Genomic DNA, 21175 nt, shown 5'->3' on the forward strand with positions numbered 1-21175 from the left:
GGTGATATATAAGGATCTAGCTTTAGTTTTTCTACAAGTAGTTAACCAATTTTGCCAGCACCATTTACTGAAGAGGCTGTCTTTCTTCCATTCTATTTTTTTTAGCCCTCTTATCAAAGATTAGATGGCTATAGGTCTGTGAGTACATTTCTTGGTTTTCAATTCTATTCCATTGGTCCTGAAGAATTCAGACATTTTTGAAGGGTCACCGAAACATGTCATAGAACTGTCAACAGAAATTCCAAAGCAAAAGGAGGCAAATAAAGATAAAAATTAAAGATACAAAATGACAAATTTTAACTCCATTTTAAATGCCCACTTTATAAGGTCATTCTTTTGTTTCTTTAAGGAAAATGATACAAGTATGGGTTTTTTATTACTGAAGAAGCCCCCAAAAGGAATTATTTGACATTTCATTAAATTTTAATTTTTCCAAGCATCCCTATGTATGCATGACTGTCCTTGGATCCTGCTAATTGTGAAGGCAACTGACACAGTGTGGACAGAGGCCTGTGATGCAAGGCAAATGCCCACTGTAGATCCTTTCAGGATCCAGCACTTAAAATTTAGCCACCCAGCGTGCAACCTTGAGAAAATAGACTCTTACTGTATGCTGTAGATCTGAAGTTTACTAGTTCACTTCTATTCACAAAGACTAATAGCATAATTTATCTAAAAACATAGAACATTTACTTACATTCGCCATAATTTAACTAGAGTGGGTTCATTCCACTGTGAGGTATTTAAGGATTTTTTGCTACCGCAACCAAGTGGTAGCTTTTAGTCATAAGACTGAAACTTCACAATAATTTTTTTAGTACAATATAGGGGTTAGGCAAGCTGTTTCAGGACTAGAAACCATTAAGAAAATTTTCCTTTTCATCTTGCTGTCACTGAGCATTGAAATAAGATCAATGCCATTTTTATAAACCAGAATGTATCACTTGCCCAGTGTTCTTTCCATCTTCTAGAAGTACTTAAATAATGTTACAAACTTGTATTTTTGTAATTCACTTCTACTGCAACATTACAGAGAACCTTTTCTTGCTAGTTTTCTTTCATTTAAAACCTGCTTTAGATCATGTTTTGTTCTCTGAAATTATCACCTTTATTTGCAGATCAGCATATGTATACCATTTCAGTCTGATTTCTAGACTTTTTTTGTTATAGTTAAAACCAACAATAACAACAACCCTGCTGCTTATGGCTATGATACCTAGTGTTATTTATGGGTTTTCATAAAAGGGAGGGGTGAAAAGGAAAAATATAGTACAGTCTGGCCTCTCTCTACCTTCTCCTTCACACCCCCCTCCACAGAGGAGTTTAATTTTAAATGATAAATGTGGAAATTAGAGACCATCGAGAAAATCCAATTTGGTGAGGAGTTTTAAAAATCCCATAATAAACGCAGAGTGAAATGTATGATTTAATGCAGGGCGCCAATGGCTGCTATTATGGGCTATTAGCAAATCGGGGCTGAGAGTGAATCTTTATCACTTGGTGAGTACGGGTTGGTCCTGACTTTCCCTCTCTATTGATTTGTAGCCGCTTGTCATAATGACACCGGGAAGCAATGAATGGAAGATGTGCTTTTGATAGGATTCAGGGGGGTCTTATGGGGGAAAGAAAATTCAGCAAGTTTTCTATTTCTTCTGCCTGATTAGATTTTTTTTCTTCTTTTAAGAGCTTTCACATTCCAATAAAAATGCTAAATCAGCTCTGTACCAGAATTGTTAGGGTGTAAATAGCTAGTCACATTTAAAGAAGGAAAAGATAGAGAAATACCAACCAGACTATAGAAATAGAGCTGTACATATGTATTCATGTGAATACATGAAGAATATTGTGGAGTATCAAGGCATAAGGCTGTTAGAACACTGTATTTTTTATGGTGTAAAAATGCACCTGCATTTTTATACGTATGTAATTGTTTGTCCACCATATGTGATAGAAGGTGACTTAGCTTTGTATAATTGTGTGAAAGGGCTCCATCTTGGCTCTATTTATTTTTGCATAATTTCATAAAGAACATATAGAAAGAGGTGAATTTGTGTTGATTAGTAGGTAAATGAAATCCTCTAAATTTAACTAGTTATACTGGAGATTTGTTCCAAATGTTCAGTATAGGGAAAGCATATTATGTGACAACAAAGACATTCATGGGTAATCTAATATGGGTAGGGAGATTTCTGTTAGAGAAAATAAACCTTAAATATTTTCATAATGAGTTATCTGTGGTTATATGGAACTAGTTGGTTGCAGCCTCTGTATATTTCTACTTTTTTTTTTAAAGGAAACAGTTGTTTCTCTTCCAACTTCTTTTATTACAGGATAATGCTAGGCATTAGAGTCTCTGTCTTTGCATGCCAAAGGCCATGCATATAGGCTGTATGATGTTACAATAATGGATATGGTTCATACAAGCAGCATTCAATGAACATATGCTAGCATTTTTTAAATTATATCAAGTGATAAAACCTACCTTCAGCAAATATAGAAGAGCTTTAGTGAAATGAATACAAATATTCCTCCTTCAGTAAGCAGAGTACCACTGTTAGATATTTGCTAAATTTTTGTAGAAATAATGTATCCTTTATTTTCACTAGTTGAATAAAAATATTTTAAAATTACAATACAATGCTACATATAAGAAGAACCTAGGTATGAAAATAAATTGCTATTGGATTTCTAAAGACAAATTAAAAAACTATAATGCCTTCTGCTTTATTAAAATATACCATGAAAGAAATACATAGTCTGAGTTTATAGAATTTAATGTCAAGGAGCCAGATTACAGATTTGAAGGAGAAAAAAATACAGTCTCAACATATTTCTCATATTTGTGGAGAAAAAAAGGCTGTGTCATATTCTACGTATTTATTTCAAAAGTGTGTGTGTGTGTGTGTGTGTGTGTGTGAGAGAGAGAGAGAGAGAGAGAGTGATTTAAAACCAATAGTAAATGAATTGGATGTTTATAGAGATGTGTACCAAGAACCGAGAGACTATTTATCTGTATTAGAACCCTATGCTGTAGATGGAGTGCTTCCAGTTAGTCATGCCTACCTGAAAGGACCTTAGGAGAGTGTGCATGTTCACAGACTTGAAGAACAATGCTCTTTAACACAGAAGGTTTCACAGACTATGCAAACAGCTGCTAGACTTCATACATTCCCATCCCCCATTCAACCACTGTCCTAACCTGTGATAAATTAGAATGTTGCCATTTTTTATGTATCATTTATTAAAAACAAATTATAGGCACAACGAGACATTCCTTCATTCTTTAGTGGGAGTCTATTTTATCTCATGCAGTTAAGTGATTATTGTTTGGTCTATATAAGGCTGTTTCATACTACAATGAATTACCTGTATTAAAATAATAATACCATATGTTTATAGTGTCTTTGTTCTAATATACAGACATAATTAATCATCCAAGAGCACAATGAGATAGTATTTTCCTTATTTTATATATTAAGTGAATTCTACTATTCAGTAATAGATATTTCACATTTTTATTTTAACTTTGAAGTTCTATAAAATATAAATACACTTCATTCTAGAAATTGAGAAGGATATATATTTTATAACTTGAAAATTTGTCTAAAATATCTGTTCTTTATTTACTGGGACATCTGTGAAAAAACTATAGTGAAGTATTTTTGTTAGTTTATTATGTTCAGTGGTTATCTCTTCTTTCATAGTGACAGAATAAAATTTTTCCTGCCTTTGAAATTTACCTGTTTAGGGCTTCATAAGTAAGATACATAAATTATCAATAACTTTTTCATTGAGAGTAACGAGTAAATATATGAAATGAGATTATAGTTTGTTTATAAATCACTCTCACATATATTAGATAACAGTTATAATAGTGATTGCTTTTATTATTGTTCAGTAGCACAGAGATAAATATTAGAAGGAAAACAGTGGAATATGTATACATACAAACAGAATGAAGGGAGAAACTCAAGAGAAAAATAAGTCCTTGTTTTATGTAAGTAGAAAAATAAAAGCAAATAAGGATGAATTAGAAATTCCTGAACATAAAATATTAGCAAATAATAAAAATAGTACATGGAAGAAACAAGATAAATGGAAATGAGGATGTTAAGTGGAATTTGACTTTATACGACAATTATCACCTTTAAGCTTTCGTGGGACAGCAAAAGAGCATGCTTTTTTCCAAAAGTGTTCACAGCACAGTAAAATGGTATAAGCTTTATACAGCATCACACTAATCCACTTCTTATCAACACTCCTCTGTGGTTTCTGGCAAGAGTTATTGCCCTTATTTGATAGAGATGCTGAGTTTAGCAAGGTCACTGGTGAGCCAGAAAAAGAACCCAGAGGCTTTTCTACTTCAAATATTGCAACCTTTTTCTACCCATTTCTCTGTTGTCTTGGATTTGTTAGAGCTCCCATTCTCTTTGGATAGTCTGCCAGTTTTTTGTAGATACCTGAAGAGCTATCTTTCACAAATATTTTACTTTTAAACATTGTCCCAACCTTGAAGAATTAGGATATATGCTACCCTCTATTTTTAACGCTTATATTTTGGGTTAGTACTTTTTATTGTATATATTTAACTTTATCTAATGTACACTGTATGGACTAATACGTTCTCTGCCTCCCGATTAGAGTGGAGGGAAGTAGAAAAAATGAGGGAAGGGGTTAGACAAGAAATGTAATCACGTGCTCGCTTCGGCAGCACATACACTAAAATTGGAACGATACAGAGAAGATTAGCATGGCCCCTGCACAAGGATGATACGCAAATCCATGAAGCGTTCAATATTTTTTTATTTACCATAGCGAAGATATGGAACCAACCCAGATGCCCCTCAGTAGATGAATGGATCAAGAAAATATGGTATATATATACACAATGAAATTCTATGCCTCCATCAGAAAGAATGACATTGTCCCATTGGTTAGGAAATGGAAAGACTTGGAAAAAATTATATTAAGTGAAGTAAGCCAGGCCCAAAGAAACATAGGTCCCATGGTTTTCCTTATTTGCAATAACTAGTATATGTCTGAGTCAAGTAGAAAAGGTCAGATAAGTTGATGTTAGGGAAATGAACCCTAACATATGTATTCAAATGTTTTTTTCTTTCAGGTGATTGTATCTAACACATTTATAAGATGATTTGTTTTGTTGCTTTGTATGTTCCTCCCCCATGGTATAACCCCTGCTTTCTCTGTATTTGAGATTGGTATAATTTGTGGAGGGGAGGGACAAATCATTTAAATAGGGATACAGATGGATCCATTGCAACAATGAGATGTACAAGTCATTATGTGGAAAAACAAACTTTACAACTTTGATGAGGGGGAGGAGAATTGGGGGAGGCCAGGAGAGGATGGGAAGGAATTGGAAGGGGAAACAAAGGAGGAGGCTACAATGCTTGATAAGAAATGTACTCATTACCTTGCCCATGAAATTGTAACCCCTCTGTACAGTATTTTCACAATAAAAAATAAAAATAAAGAAATGTAATCACTACCTTACTTATGTAACTGTACATCAGACCTCTGGACATCACCTTAACAATAAAATTTTTAAAAATCTAATAGACATATTTATTCTCTAACCAGTGTCCTGAGTTTCCTTACCAAAAGACAGTCTCAGAGATCTTAAATTTACCCATGTTTTGGGCCAGATTATTAAAAATATACAAACATTCATATATAGACATCCTACACATATATTCATTAATCCTTTTGATTATTAATGTTTGCTTATAATCCTTTTTGAATACTTAGTATTTTCCAATCTATCTGTTCTTTGTAATTCATTCTGTAAAGACTCTTTTAGAGAAGAATGTGTGAGACATGGTGGTAGGTGACTGTAGTCTAAGCTATAGTCAAGAAGCTGATGCAGAAAAATCACTGAAATCTATGACTTTGAGGCCAGTGTGAGCAACATAAGCAAGACCCCCCTCCTTAAAACAAAGGAGAAAAATTATATCTGAGATAAAGTAATCATTTGTGGGGTTATTAAATTTCTTTCTGTTCATTTCAGCAGCATTTGAAGGAATACATTAGTGTTGTTTAATGCTGCCTTCAGTTAGTGCTTCTTTTTCCCCCTGGAATTTCAATATAGATTTGCTTTAGAGCCAAGAATATGTAGAATATGTTTTTCTTGTGACCATTTTTCAATTTTTGGTTAAAGATGAACAGAATATCTTACTATGCTAACAGAAATAAAATTTCACCCTAAATCTAAATTTCCAAAGGTTGAGGAATTGGCTTAAGTGTGTGATAATCCTGCCTCAGCAACTTTTTTGCATACAGAACAAACTTATTTCCCTGTAAAAAGTCCCAACACTTTATGCAAAGTCATTTTGTTTAAAAACTAACTTTTGAACAAAAGATACATTACTTTTTAAGTGGTTTGTAACTCACCTCAAAAAAATCATTCAAACCTTCTCTTTAATATATGACCATTGTTAAGTGCAATTTTAATTAATTTTAATTTAATTTTAAATATATTAAAATTTAAAGCTAAAATTGTCCAAAGGCATCACTTATCTTTTTCTGTTGACTGCTGTCACCCTCCCTCCAAAAAGAAAGAAAGAAAGAGCCCTAAGGTTTGGTATAAACAGAATGATTCAGAAAAAGAAAATGTATAAGAGGACTATTTCATGTGCACGGCAACACTAGAGGGCGTTCTTCTGCTGGTTGCCTGCTTCAGTCTTTTCTAACTAGTAGCATAAATAACCTGGCTTGATGTAGGTAAAGCTTTGAAGAGCTTGGAGAAGAGAAGAAATGTCTTTTATTCTTTCATATGGTCTATGTTTCCCAAAAGACTGGAAAAATATCAGTCGGTGCCAACTATACTGTTTCTTAAAACACAGGCTTAGATTTTTCCTCAAAGCACACATTTTTTTTTAGAGATTAATAATCTTAGTTTTTGTGTGTGTTTCCCCATGAATTAAGGGTAACATATATTACCTTATTTTATGTTAAAAATTAAATACTAGAAGATTGTTCCTATATGCTTTGTAAAAATACAATTTTGGGTACTTCATTTATGAAAAATATATTTTTCTCTTCTTATTCTGAGAAAGTTGAAATTAAGCCTAAATTAATTTTTTGCCCTCTCTAATAAGCCTTTTCCTGGAAACCATTTTAGATTTTTCATTTGAGTTTACTTTTTGAAGCAACCTCTTATTGTATTCTCCTTCATGCTTGTTATCAATACTATTATTTTGTTGTTTTAGTAATGGGGCTTGAACTCAGGGCCACATGTTCTTACTCAACTTATTTTTAGCTCATGGCTGACACTCTACCGCTTGAGCCATACTGCCAATCTAGGTTTGTTGTTGTTGTTGCTATTGTTGTTGTTGACTAATTGGTGATGGAGTCTCTCATACCTTTCTATCTAGGCCGGCTTTGAACCATGATCCTCAGATCCCAACTGCCTAAACAGCTAGAATTATAGCCACAAAAGCCCAGGTTTTTATTTGTTTGTTTTGTTATAGTGTTTCGAAATTAAACGCAGGGTCTTATGCTTCGTAGGCAGGTGCTATACTTGAGCACCACCTTGAGCCCTCATGCTTATTATTTTCTCTTAGTCTAGAAAAGGAATATGATCTCTAAATCATATCTTCTTCTTACAGTCATTTTATGACTGAAATATTATCAACTTTCACTTCTTTATAAAGTATGGTATAAGGCTGAAAGAATGAGGCATGTTACATGCAAAAGTCTGAGATAGTAGACTTGCAAAGGCTGGTGTACAGGAGCTAAGTGTGCAAGAGAAAGCAGTAGCAAGTGAGACCATGGAAGTCATAGGGAGTCTGTATGGTAGAATCCCATAGAATCTGCCTTTTATCTTTAATGAGATAAAACCTGATTGGAGATTTTTAGAGAACTGACATGAACAAATTTTATAGGAGGCTATCACAGTGATCTAGGCAAACTATGATAATAGCATTAGACGAGTATAAACTGGCTTATTTTACACCTAATAAGAATAACAGAAATCAGTAATAGTTATAATTGTGTCAGTTACAATTTTTTTGATTCATCTATATAAATTCCTCAAGTTGGACTTTTCTTCATAATAAATCATCTGTTATGAGTGTAGTCTTTGAAATCCTCTGTGTTAGGCATTATTTATCTTTTCATTAATATTTTTTACAGACAATGTAGTTTAAAATAAAAAGTCACACAAAGTTTCATTACACCATCATCCACAAACAGTTCCATGCTGCTTCTCACTTTACACATCTGCTATTTTGGATGATACACTCACCCCATGAAACCCATTGCTCATTGTTTGCGATCATTGCCTGAGGATCTATATCTTTTTCTGAGGATTAACTCTATAAAGCACAGCTAGTCCCTTCTTCACATGTGTACATGGGACTTATCTGCCTTAAAGCTATAGCCCTGAGACCCTATGGGAATGAAAACTTGACTTCTTCTGAAACAATAGCTTCATCCTGATAACTAATTTTTCCCAGGGACAAACAAACAACAGGCTTTTCCTTAAAGGGCAAAATGGAGAAAACAAATAGAAAACAAAGAAAAAAATCTATGATGTTCACTTCTCTCTGGACTTTTGGCTTCTCCAGTTGTTAACAAGTGGCTTTGAGAGCTCAGAATAACAGCCCCTCAATTACAGTGTCAGTCTGTGCTTTTTCTTTTCACAGAACTAAATTCGTCTTTGTTGTATTGGGTTGAAAACTCTGAAGACTCAAGAAATTGGTTCTCAAGCCTGCTTATTTCCAGTCTTCATTAACACATCTCCTTTTAAAATGATTCTGTACCTTGGGCCAATGTGGGAAAACAGCTAGTTTTCAGTTCTGTCACTTGTTTTAGGCTTATTTCTTAGAACTTTACATAGATGAATTTTGGTTGTGAATGGTTAGATTAGTTAAGGGCAAGGACCCCTTGGTCTTGGCTAAAGGCAGATGAAAAAGAGATATTGTCTCAAAACCTCTTGCCCCTTTACTCCTCCTTTAGCTCGCTCTTGTTAATACAACCTTTCCCATGACTCTGGGGAAAGGATTTGCAAAAAAGACCTGATTAGGAATTAACAACAAAAGGAAATGGTGGGATACCTGAGCAATAAAGTGTCACCTTCCCAAACACCTAATTATAAAAAAATAAAGGGCATCCAATCAGAGCACAGCCCAGAATCTAAGAACCCCCTAGAATCAGAGCCACCTAGACAGAGATACAATACAAGAACATACTTTGGAAAGACAGTGCAATAGCAGCCTTCTGGCAAGATACTCATCTTCTGAATGAAGTTCTTCTCACATACACACCCTCTTTTGTCCTAGACTTTGTTCAGTTACTTTTTTTCTTCATTCAGTTCTTTGTTGTTGTTGTTGGTGGTGGTGGTGGTGGTGCTGGTGGGGGGGGGGGAGGGTTGAACTCTGGGCTTGGGTGGTGTCATTCAATTCTTAAGAACCCAAAAATGTTATAGAGGCAAGCTTGGCAGTGAAGCTATGACAGGAAGCAAGCATTACCTAGTTCAGGGCTCTAAACTTAGCTGTGTCTGCCAGCTACAGACCCAGAAGGGTGGTACAGACTCTACCCACTTCAGACAGCAAAAGAAATCCCATGTAAGTTGTGCATATGGCTTAGAAGTAAAAATACTGAAACTGAGTCTTAGTTTTCTTAAGTACCAAATAGCAACACGTATTAGCTGTTATTTTCTATTATTTCTGTTTTGGGTTTTTCTTTTCTTTTATTGTAAAGGTGATATACAGAAGAGTTACAATTACTTAAGTAAGGTAATGAGTACACATCTTTTCAAAGAGTGTTACCCCCTCCCTCGTTTTCTCCCACTTTCCCTTCCCACTTCCATTCCCCTTCCTCCCCAAGTTGTAAACTTCATTTCCAACATCATGTCTATAAGGAAGTAAAACCCTTCTACATGCTTCTTGAAATTACTGCTTACTCAAGGACTAGAAAATGTACACTCTATGTTTTTAAACAAGACTATTGGTAGAGATCTTACTGAGTCACAAATACTTCATTCCTTCCCAATTTTAGAAGTGGAGTTTAAAAAAAATTCAGCTTTTTTTTTGTTAATTCCTATACTGATAAAAACAGACCTAATTAGTCATACTTATTCTCTCCATTGAAAATAAAGACTGCAAATTGCATAACAATATACAGTTGCCATTTTGATAATAACTAATGTTCTGACTTTCAGTAAAATGTGTTATCAATCAAGAAAATATTTTTCTTTTAGTGACATAATTCTAGCATCCATTTATTTGTTTAGATACTTTTGAAGTTTATTTTTAAACTCTAAACTCATAATTACTCATGGGAAGATTACTTAGAAATTTTCAACTTGGGTATATATTACTGGAATATTTTTGTTGGTAAGGGAAATGCTAGGATTAGAATTCAGAGCTTTGCCCTTGACAGGCAGGCACTTTACTACTTGAACCACATCTCCAGCCCTCTTTTCTTTTTTCACTTTTAGAATTACATCTCCTATTTACACTTCTCATGTAGCCGGAATGATAGGCATATGCCATCATGCCCAGATTTTTATTGGCTGAGTTGAGGGTCTTGCTAACTTTTTTCCAAACTGGATTTGAACTTTAATCCTCCAGATTTCCACCTCTTGATTAACTACACTTGTATGAGTCTGCTACCACACCTGGCTTATTTTTTACTCTCCAGAGTAACAATTTCTGAAACTTTTGTTTTATCAAGTAATCCTGTTTCGTTTTATTTTATTAGTAAAACCTGTGTTTATCACTTTCAAGCTTTAAGAGCTGCCCTAATTCAAAATTTTTCACTTTCAAGCTTTAAGAGCTGCCCTAATTCAAAATTTTTGTAAACTAGGGTTTATTCTGTATAGAGACTCCATTATTCTCAGTTATCTAGACTGAGATATCTCAATTGTCCCAAATCCACCTCCCCAACTGGCCTTTTTTATGTTAATAATGTTTAATATGTTTTTAAGATTCTAGATCTTCAAGTGAAGAAAGATCTTCACTTGAAATATCAACCATGAGTGCCAAAAAAAGTACTTTTAAAGTTCATTGTTATATAGTATGCCTTTCCACCGGTGTAGGATGTTTTTTTAGAATTTTAGCTGGTTTGGTATATTAAACTAAGCTCTTCAGTAAACAGTAAGCACACAAAAAGAAAAAGATGCATTAACATTATGTGTATTTTTATCTTTTAAAGGTTGAATCACCTTAGTTAGATAATGTGTTTCTCAGTTTGATTTCTGTAGTCACTCTGTCTTCCTTACCCCCTGTATATTCGCTTCTGACAAAAGTTTGCCTTGAAATTTTCCATTTTTACTTAATCTAACCAGCTCAACTAATTTGGGAGTTTTGTCATTTGAAATAACACTATAACCATATATATGTATTCACACATAATACTGACAAACTAATTTCATCAATATCTTTTATCTTTTAGCACAGGGCCTGTGCTTGCTAGGCAAGAAGTCCCATTCCTTTTTGCTTTAGTTATTTTGTTCAAATAGGGTCTCATGCTTGTGTCTGAGCCAGCTGATCTTAGGCTATGATCCTCTGACTTCCACCTTCCAAATAGGTAGTATTTACAGGCACGTACCACTATGCCAGGCCAAATATCTCCCATTTTAGTCAAATTTTGAGAGAGAAAATTTCAAGAAGTAGTGGATTTTATTGTTTTATGTAGTGTGTTACCTTAATAATTGAATAACTTTGTATTTAAAAAAATTAGTTATATTCAACTGAAATATGAAGTGCTCACTTTATCTTCAAAATCATTCATGTTTATTATATTGGCAGCACCTAGTTTTGAAGTCAAACCAACTATTTTTCAGTGTTAATGAGAAACAAAAGAATAAGGAAATGTCAAATAGAAAGACTAGTTAGGTTGTTCTTTCTCATGAAGAAACCTCTGGATCTTTTATAAAGTATCTAAGACATGAAATATTAGCAGGATAGCAGAGTAAGTTCCAGCTTTCATCCCCTGTGGATAATATCATTCTTCATAACTACTCATAGATAAGAATAACTTTGTGGTAGTTATAGAGTCTAGCTGAAAGGTTCTAGAACATTGATGAGACAAAAAGCAAAAGGATGTATTGAAAATGGTAAGGAACTTGACAGAAAAAAAAGCCTAATTTTCAAATGGGAAAAGTACTTAGACATTTCTTTAAAGAAGTCATACAAATAATTCCAGATATACGAAATAATGTTAACAATGATAATCATTGTGGACATACAAGTAAATTCCCACTGAAATCATATCTTATATCTCTTAGTGTGGTTGTTATTAAAGGTCCAAGATTAGAGCATGGCTCCAATGTTAAGAGTGTGCCTAGTCAAGAATTGAAAACCAAGAAATGAACCCACAGACCTATAGCCATCTAATCTTCAATACGGGAGCCAAAAAAAAAATAGAATGGAAGAAAGACAGCCTCTTCAGTAAATGGTGCTGGCAAAATTGGTTAATCACTTGTAGCAAACTAAAGCTGATCCTTATATATCACCCTACACCAGAATCAACACCAAATAGATCAAAGACCTTGGAGCCAAAGCAGACACCCTGAAAACATTGAGGAGAAACCCTAGGTCTCCTTGGCACAGGGTGAAATTTTCTTAATAGAGACCCAGAATCACTACTAATCAAAGAAAGGTTGGACAAATGGGACTGCATGAAATTGCAGAGCTTCTGCATGGCAAAGGACATAGCTAGCAAGATCAATAGAAAGCCCACGAATTGGGAGAAGATCTTCACTAGCCATACAATGGACAAGGGTCTCGTATCTAAAATATACCTGGAACTCAAAAAATTAAATCCCCCATCCTCAAAGAAACAGCTGTCCAATAAATAAGTGGGCAAAATACTTAAAGAGAAATGCTCAACCTCCCTAGCCATAAAAGAAATGCAAATCAAAACAACATTGAGATACCACCTCACCCTAGTTAGAATGGCTATAATCAAGAACTTTAATAACAACAGATGCTGGAGGGGATGTGGACAGAAGGGAACCTTACCACATTGTTGGTGGGAGTGTAAACTTGTTCAACCACTTCGGAAAGTAGTATGGAGGTTCCTCAGAAGACTCCACATAGAGCTCCCCTATGACCCAGCAATCCCACTTTTGGGCACTTACCCAAATGTTTACAAACAAGACCATACTAAAACTACCAGCACAACTATGTTTATTGCAGCATTATTTACCATAACTAAGATATGGAACCAACCCAGATGCCCCTCAGTAGATGAATGGATCAAGAAAATGTGGTATATATACACAATGGAATTCTATGCCTCCATCAGAAAGAATGACATTGCTCCATTTGTTAGGAAATGGAAAGACTTGGAAAAATTATAGTAAGTGAAATAAGCTAGGTCCAAAGAAACACATGGTTTCCTATATTTGCAATAACTAGTATATATCTGAGACAAGCAGAAACGGTCAGATAAGTTGATGTTAGGCAAAATGAACCTCAAGATAAGGATTCAACTGTTTTTCTTTCTTGCTATTGTTTCTGACACATTTAGAAGATATTTCTTTGTTGCTTTGTATGTCCTTCTCCCACGGTATAACCCCTGTTTTCACTGTATTTGATGTTGGTATAATTTGTGGAGGGGAAGGGAAAAAAATTGTTTAAATAGGGATACAGGTGGACCCATTGCAACAATGAGATGTATAAGACGTTATGTCGAAAAATGAACTTTACAACTTTGGGGAGGGGAGGAAGGAGGTGGGAGGGGATTGGAAGGGGAAACAAAGGAGGAGGCAACAATGCTTGATAAGAAATGTACTCATTACCTTGCCCATGAAATTGTAACCCCTCTGTACGGTATTTTCACACACACAAAAAAAGTACGCCTAGCAATCACAAAGTCCTGAGTACAATCCCAAATACTGGAGCGAGGAGGAAAAAGTGAATGTAAGCAAGACAACATGATCAATAGATAAAGAAACTGTGGTGCAATGGAATGTTATTCAACGTTAAAAAATGAGAAAAATCTTACCTTTTACAACAATAGAAAGCTGGAGTTCATTATGCTAAGTAAAATGCCAGCCACAGAAAGATAAATATTGTGGTGTCTTTTATATGTGAAATCTGAAAATGTTGAACTTGTAGAAGTAAAGAATAGAATGGTAGTTGCCAAGGAGAAGGAAGAAAATGAGGATGTGATGCTTAAAAGTACAGAGTTTAGTGATGTTAGGTAAATAGATTTTGTGCTATATTGTACTACATAGTGTCTATAGCTAACAATATAGTATTACCTAAAATGTGCTATTGTTAGTAAGTGTTCATGCCATAATGAAAAGAAGAACAATCGCTGAGTGCCAGTGGCTCATGCCTGTAATCCTAGCTACTCCTGAGATCTAAGGATCTTAGTTCACAGCCAACCAAGTCAGGAAAACTATGTGAGACTCTTATCTCCAAATTAGCTACCAAAAAGCTGCACCAGCCTTGAGCACAAAAGCCCATGGGCAGTGTCCAGGCCCAGAGTTCAGTCCCCAGGACTGCCACAAAAAAATAAGAACAATAATAATAAAGGTGAAACTTTGGGGGGTGATAAAAATGTGGTTTGGGCCATGATAATGGTGATTATTTCTCAAATATTTATCTTCATTGAGATGTGCACATTAACTGTATCCACTTATTAATCACACCTCTGTAAATTAGTGTAAGAAAAGTGTAATTTCATAGATATTGTGTGTTGGATATAACTTCATACAAATTTAAGTAGAAACCAAAAAATAATGAGGTAATAGGCATAGGCAACACTGACTTGACTTTTGTAAACAACTTGGTACTTTAGCTGTTGCATAAATAAAAAAGATTTAATTAATAATTATTTGGTTCAGTGTGTCTCTGTCCAGTTTGTGAGTAGCACTTCAAGCTTAATTATGTATAAATCAAAAGTCTATTTAGATTTGAAAACAAGGAATAGAAAGGGATAGAATTCCAAATTAGTGTATCCAGAACACATACAAGCTTGTAACAAAGTCGAAGAAAAATTGCTTCCTCTGGCATTTAAATTTATGAACACCTTCAGGTCCTGACCAGTCATTCTCATAGAGAGTGAAACTAACACATTTTCTCAGCTAGTTAGTGCCTGAAATAAAGCAATATCATTAGTTTCTTCAAGACAAGAGCCAACATTTCATTAACGGCATCCTATTATCTCAACTCTAGAAAAACTTGAGAGGTTATATCTCTTCTTCCTTTCAGAGAATATATAGAATAAGTCATGCCTGTTTGAACCTTTTTTGTCATAAAACCATTATCCAAACACTATTGAAATATAATTTTACTCAAGGAAAAATGCAATTTCTAACTGAAGTGTGGTTTTATAGATAGAGTTCAGAATTCTAGTTTTAAAAGGGGGATTGGGGAAAAGAAGTTGATACCATAGAAAGAATCCTGATATAGAAGCCAAGAAACAAAAATTTTAATTTTGATTCTGTTATTCACTAGCTGTGTAAACTTGAATTGATCACTTTGCATCCTTAAATAGTCAATTCTTCTCTAAGCTGAGAGGATTCTAGCTGATCTCTACAAACTGAAAGAATTGGATTAGGTAATCTTGTCAGTTACTTCTTTAAGAAAGGGAGATTTCTTTGTCTTATATAAACATAATAAAAAAAAAAGAAAAGGAAATGAGCTATGTGAGTATTCAGATTCACACACATTATCCTGGAAGTGAGCATCTATAAAAACCCTTGCAGCTTCTGTTCTTTGCATTTCATTCCTAGTGAGGAATGTTCAGTGAACGCTTTTGGCATATACATCAGCTTGAATTGGTGTGACATTGTTGGCTACTGTGTCCTATTTTGCTAGTCTGGAAATTCATAGCTAACTTAGGAATTTTATAAATCATTTGCACTCTCCATTCTTTATCAATCACTGACAGACTCATTGTTTTATAATGTACTTCTCAGCAAGCTGTTTGCGACTCATCGCCTGCATTGCTTTATTGTCCATAAATATTTAATTCTTTAATAAACTGCTTATATGTAATATAAAATGACTGATGCTATTCTCTTTCCTGTCTTTTAATAGTGCTACTATTTGCAAAACAATTATTTTTTTCTAGCTAGCAGTATATTTCATAAGTGTTTGACTTCCCTTTTTCCAGGTGGCCATTCTGGGGGGTTGAGCAAAACAAGCAAGAAAACAGACCCTTGCTTTTGGAAGTACAATATAACTTCCCTAATCTCACCCCTTCCAAGATGAAAATTGACAGGGCAAGAGAGATGTTCCTCCAAACCCAATGTACAAAACAGCCTTCAAATCTCTAGGCTAAATATATGTTTACTGTGAGCAAATATGGTTCCCTTTTTGTTCTGTCATCCTTTGTCTGTGGGAAAATCACAAAAGATAGGGATATACTTTAATTTTGCATGTTGGATGATTTGTTTTCTGTACCAGGAAATTATTTTCAATATTTAATGATTCATTTTTTTAAAATCAGATAAGCCACATGTTTATTGAGTACTTATTGCATGCCCTACACAGCTGTTAGAATGTTTTCAAATAAATTACTATTATTTTTCTGTGATTTCAATATAATTTGTGAAACCCTACAAATCATGAACTGCCTTAGGGGAGGAAAGAAGGATGAATTGGAAAATGCTAGCATAAATTACATTTCCATGCCAGATACATTTGGAAAAGACATGAAGAGGCGGGGGTGGATTATTTGTTTGAGTTTAAGAATTATAATTTATAAGTTGCTTCTACCATGAATTTACTATTACTTTATCACCTACACTTTCTTATCTATAAAGTTAGTATAAAAGATTATGCAGTATATATAAACACTTGGCATACAGTTGGCCTGCAAATAATGTTAATTCTCCATTTAAATGTCCTACTGTCTAAAGAACAGTATGGTAAAATTAAAATGAGTGTTTGTTATCAATACAAACATGGCATTAATTCACTTCAAATAGAGCATACAATTTCATTTTTTATATAATAGTGATGGGTTACTTGAACAACAGTTTACATTAAGGCTCTTCGTTAGCTGACAACACATATTTGTGAGGTGACATTAGAATCTTTTGCTCTGAAACAGAATTTCGATTTTTTTTAATGAAAAAATTGTGCTGGTCATTTATCTGTGTTTTTAAGTTTTATATGCTCAGTCTAAGTGAGATAATTTGCATATGTAATCACATGATTCCATCCTCATATTCCATACACCCTGCAAATTTCCTATGAAATGATTCCTTATTTTATAGAGATGATTTCATATTTCTCTTGTTTAACGTTTATGTCACATATGCAAAATTGCCTATTATAACTTAGTATAACTTTCTACATGGTTTAAACATTGCAAATTTAAACTGGCCTAGGCGTAATTTCCCTAATGAATTGTTTTCCTTGGTTGCACTGTCTCATTTGCTTCTGAAACAGATTTTTATCTCTACCTCTTTCTCTTCCTGACTGGATTGTAATACTGGACCAATCACTGTCTTATATTTAATTTCCTATTTTGTAAATTAACTTTTATTAAAATGAAAAGTAAAATATGACAATTTGCTAATAATAGTAACATTATTAATACTATAGGGTTCCTACTGTATACCAGACATTGCTTTTATTTATTTACTTATTTATTTTTGCCAGTCCTGGGGCTTGAACTCAGAGCCTGGGCACTGTCCCTGAGCTGCTTTTGCTCATGGCTAGCACTTGAGCCACAGCACCACTTCTGGCTTTTTCTGTTTATCTTGTACTGAAGAATCAAATCCAGGGAGGGTTTGATGCATGCTAGGCAAGCCCTCTACCACTAAGCCATATTCCCAGCCCCTAGACATTCCTTTGTGTATTATTTTTACTTAATCTGACTTGGTAGTTTCAGAATTTCTAATTCACAGATGAGGAAAATGAGGCCTAGCAGGTTAAGCAGCTTGCTCAAAGTAAATAAAATTGAGATGATAATATAAATACTACTAGTTGCAAAGCCTGTGCTTTGCCATGCTACCCTAATTTAGCAAAAAAAAAAAAAAAAACGCTGCTTTTCTAAATTATAAAATGATAGGCAAGTGTTCGCTTCGGCAACACATATACTAAAATTGGAATGATACAGAGAAGATTAGCATGGCCCCTGCACAAGGATGACATGCAAATTTGTGAAGTATTCCATATTTTTATGTACAACTCTTTACAACTTTGGTGCAGGGGGGGGAGAGGGGAAGATTGGGGGGGCAGGGAGAGGATGGGAAGGGGAAACAAAGGAGGAGGCTACAATGCTTGATAAGAAATGTACTCATTATCTTGCCCATTTAATTGTAACCCCTCTGTACAGTATTTTCACAATAAAAAAAGTAAAATAAAAAAATAAAATGATAGGCAAGGCTTCTTTCTGCATTTAAAAAATACCACTATTCATATTGAGGAAAACAACTTAGTTCATGTTCTTATGATGCCTTCCCTTAAAAAAGAAACAATATATGGGAAAGTCTTTGAACGTTATAAAGTCCTAGAAAAATTTAAGTTATAATATTGCTAAAAAAAAAAAAAAATGAGAAGGCCGGGCGCCAGTGGCTTATGCCTATAAATCCTAGCTATTCAGTAAGCTGAGACCTAGGGATCGCAGTTGAAAGCCAGCCCGGGTAAGAAAGTCCGTGAGACTCTTATATCCAATAAACCACTAGAAAACACTGTGGCTCAAGTGGTAGAGTGCTAGTCCTGAACACAAAGAAGCTCAGGGCACTCAAGCCATGTTCTCTAAGGAATATGTGCATCACCAAGGAATCCTAGAACTAACGCCCCACAGATAGGAACAGAGGACTGTATATATCTAGCAATCTTGATCTGGATCCTAAAAAATAGTTTAAATACCAAATGTAACAATCATGTGAACTATTCAAACACTTACTCTCATTCTCATTCCACTCAAAGCAAAATTTCTGATGGATTTTTAGTTTGCCTTATTAATGATTAGCATTCTCAGTAAATGGAAGGACAAATAACTGTTTGACCCTAATTTTGATCAACATGAAATAATTACTTAGCTAGAAAAAGATAAAAGATTATACTTTTTTTTTTACAGTACTAGGGTTTGAACTTGGTTTTTTGCATTTTTGGTAGGCAAGTGCAAACTTTATTAGCTGAGTTATACTCTCAACTCTTCTGCTATTTTATTTTGTTGTCCAGAGAGTATGCTTTTGCCTAGGACAGCCTCAGATCATGATCTTCTTACTTCTACCTTCTGAGTAGCTGAGATTAAATAAATATCTACTGTCTGCAGCTTGTTTATGAGATAGAATCTCACAACTTTTTATTGGCCTAGCCTCAAATCATGATCCTTTTATTTTTGCTTCCAGCATAGATGGGATTATAACCTGCACCATCATACCCAGTCAAAAAATTATAATGCTTAAAAGAAAATAATTATTTGATCCAATAGCTGAAATAACCAGGAATGGTTAATATTGACTATAAGAAGATATATGTCCTACAGCTACTTGTCTTATAGTAACTTACCTACACATGAATACTTGAATTTAAATTAAATAAAATTACAGGTTCGGTTTCTTGATTGTTCTGGCTAGTAGCTTCCCTATTAGACATTTCCATTATTACAGGAAGTTATTTGGACAGTGTTATTATAGATTTCTCAAAGACAGATTTAAAAATCATCAAGCTAAAGAGTAAATATAATGAACATAATCTTTGAGAAAGAAGAAAATGAAAGAAGAAAAATAAAATGCCTTCAAAAAACATTATGTATAACACATATCATATTGGGTTGAAAGGCTTATTGGTTATATTGCAAACCAACTTTAGCTGGGCACTGGTGGCTCATGCCTGTAAATACTAGCTACTAAGGGGATTGAGATCTGAGGATCACAGTTCAAAGCCAGCCTAGGCAGGAAAGTCCATGAGACAATAATTTCCAATAAACCACCAGAAAACAGGAGATGGCACTGTGGCTTAAGTGGTAGCACGCTAGCCTTGAGCTGAAGAACTGAGGGACAATGCTCAGGCTCAGAGTTCAAGGCCCACGACTGACAAAAAAAAAAGGAAAACCAGCCTTTAGAACAGAATTGTTTTCTATTTTTAACTGTATCACATGGTATACACATAGGAACTTAGTAAGTAATTGATAGCTAAAGTAAGAAAATTGTCAGGAAAAAGGGAAAGAAAAATATGAAAAACAATAGCGTGATTTCATAGAGATGCCTTTGATTAAATTTAAGCAATAAATGATCACATATAAAAGATATAAAGAAAGATATGTAAGGATCAGAAATTGGAAGGTACTTCTAGAAGAAAGTAAAAGGGACAGACTTGCTCTTGAATTTGTGTTTTGTTAAAAGATTTGATCTTTTCAGAGAGAGAGAGAATGAATTATTCTTTAGCTGCTTCTCTTCTTTATTAAGAGGAAAAGGTACAAACTAACATAGAGTTAATGGGGATTGTAGCCCAAGATCAGGCATGCAAGTTAAAAGAAAGCCACTAATTATTAATATCTGTTTTCTGTCTCAGATATATTACTTTCAAAGGGAAGATTATTTTTTAGAATTGAGCCTGAGAAACTACATCTGCACTTGAGCTTATGGGATCTCTGGTGTTTGAAGAAAATATACATACTAGACAAAAAAATCTGACTAGGAGGAAAAATCATTCCAAATTTTTTTAAAGCACTGCATTTTTAGTTTAGAATCTATTATTTTTAAGTTACTTTTATAAGAATTTTAAAAAGGGAATTTTGACCTTTAGGGATAAATACAACTTCCCCAAGTCAAAAATACCTATTTCATTTTGAATGGTATTATTTCAGAGATACTTTATAGGTTAGATTAGGTATCCATCAAGGAAATAAGACTTAGGAGATAAGGTGAATCAGATGGAATCTCAGGCTTATTGAGACTAGAATCTAGATCTACAAGTTATCTTCTTTATGGGATTAAGGTGAAATGTCATTATTCTGTACACCCACCTTCTAGATAATACAGTAATTTTTTTTCCAAAACAGACTCTCTCAGAGCATGTAAAAATTTTTATACACACTAAATGGAGCACTGTACTCAGAGCTTTCCAAGAATAGCAAGAAATAAGATATTGAAATTTTAACTAAAATAAAAAGGCAAGAAAAAAGGAATAAAAAGGATATACATTTGAAAGAAGTCAAATCCCTGTTTGCAGATGAGATGGAGTTTTAAATGCAACCCAGGTTCACACAACTATTAGATTAAAAAAAA

The sequence above is a fragment of the Dipodomys ordii genome, unplaced genomic scaffold, assembly GCF_000151885.1.
Source record: "Dipodomys ordii isolate 6190 unplaced genomic scaffold, Dord_2.0 Scaffold18, whole genome shotgun sequence".
In the NCBI taxonomy this organism is placed as follows: Eukaryota; Metazoa; Chordata; class Mammalia; order Rodentia; family Heteromyidae; genus Dipodomys; species Dipodomys ordii.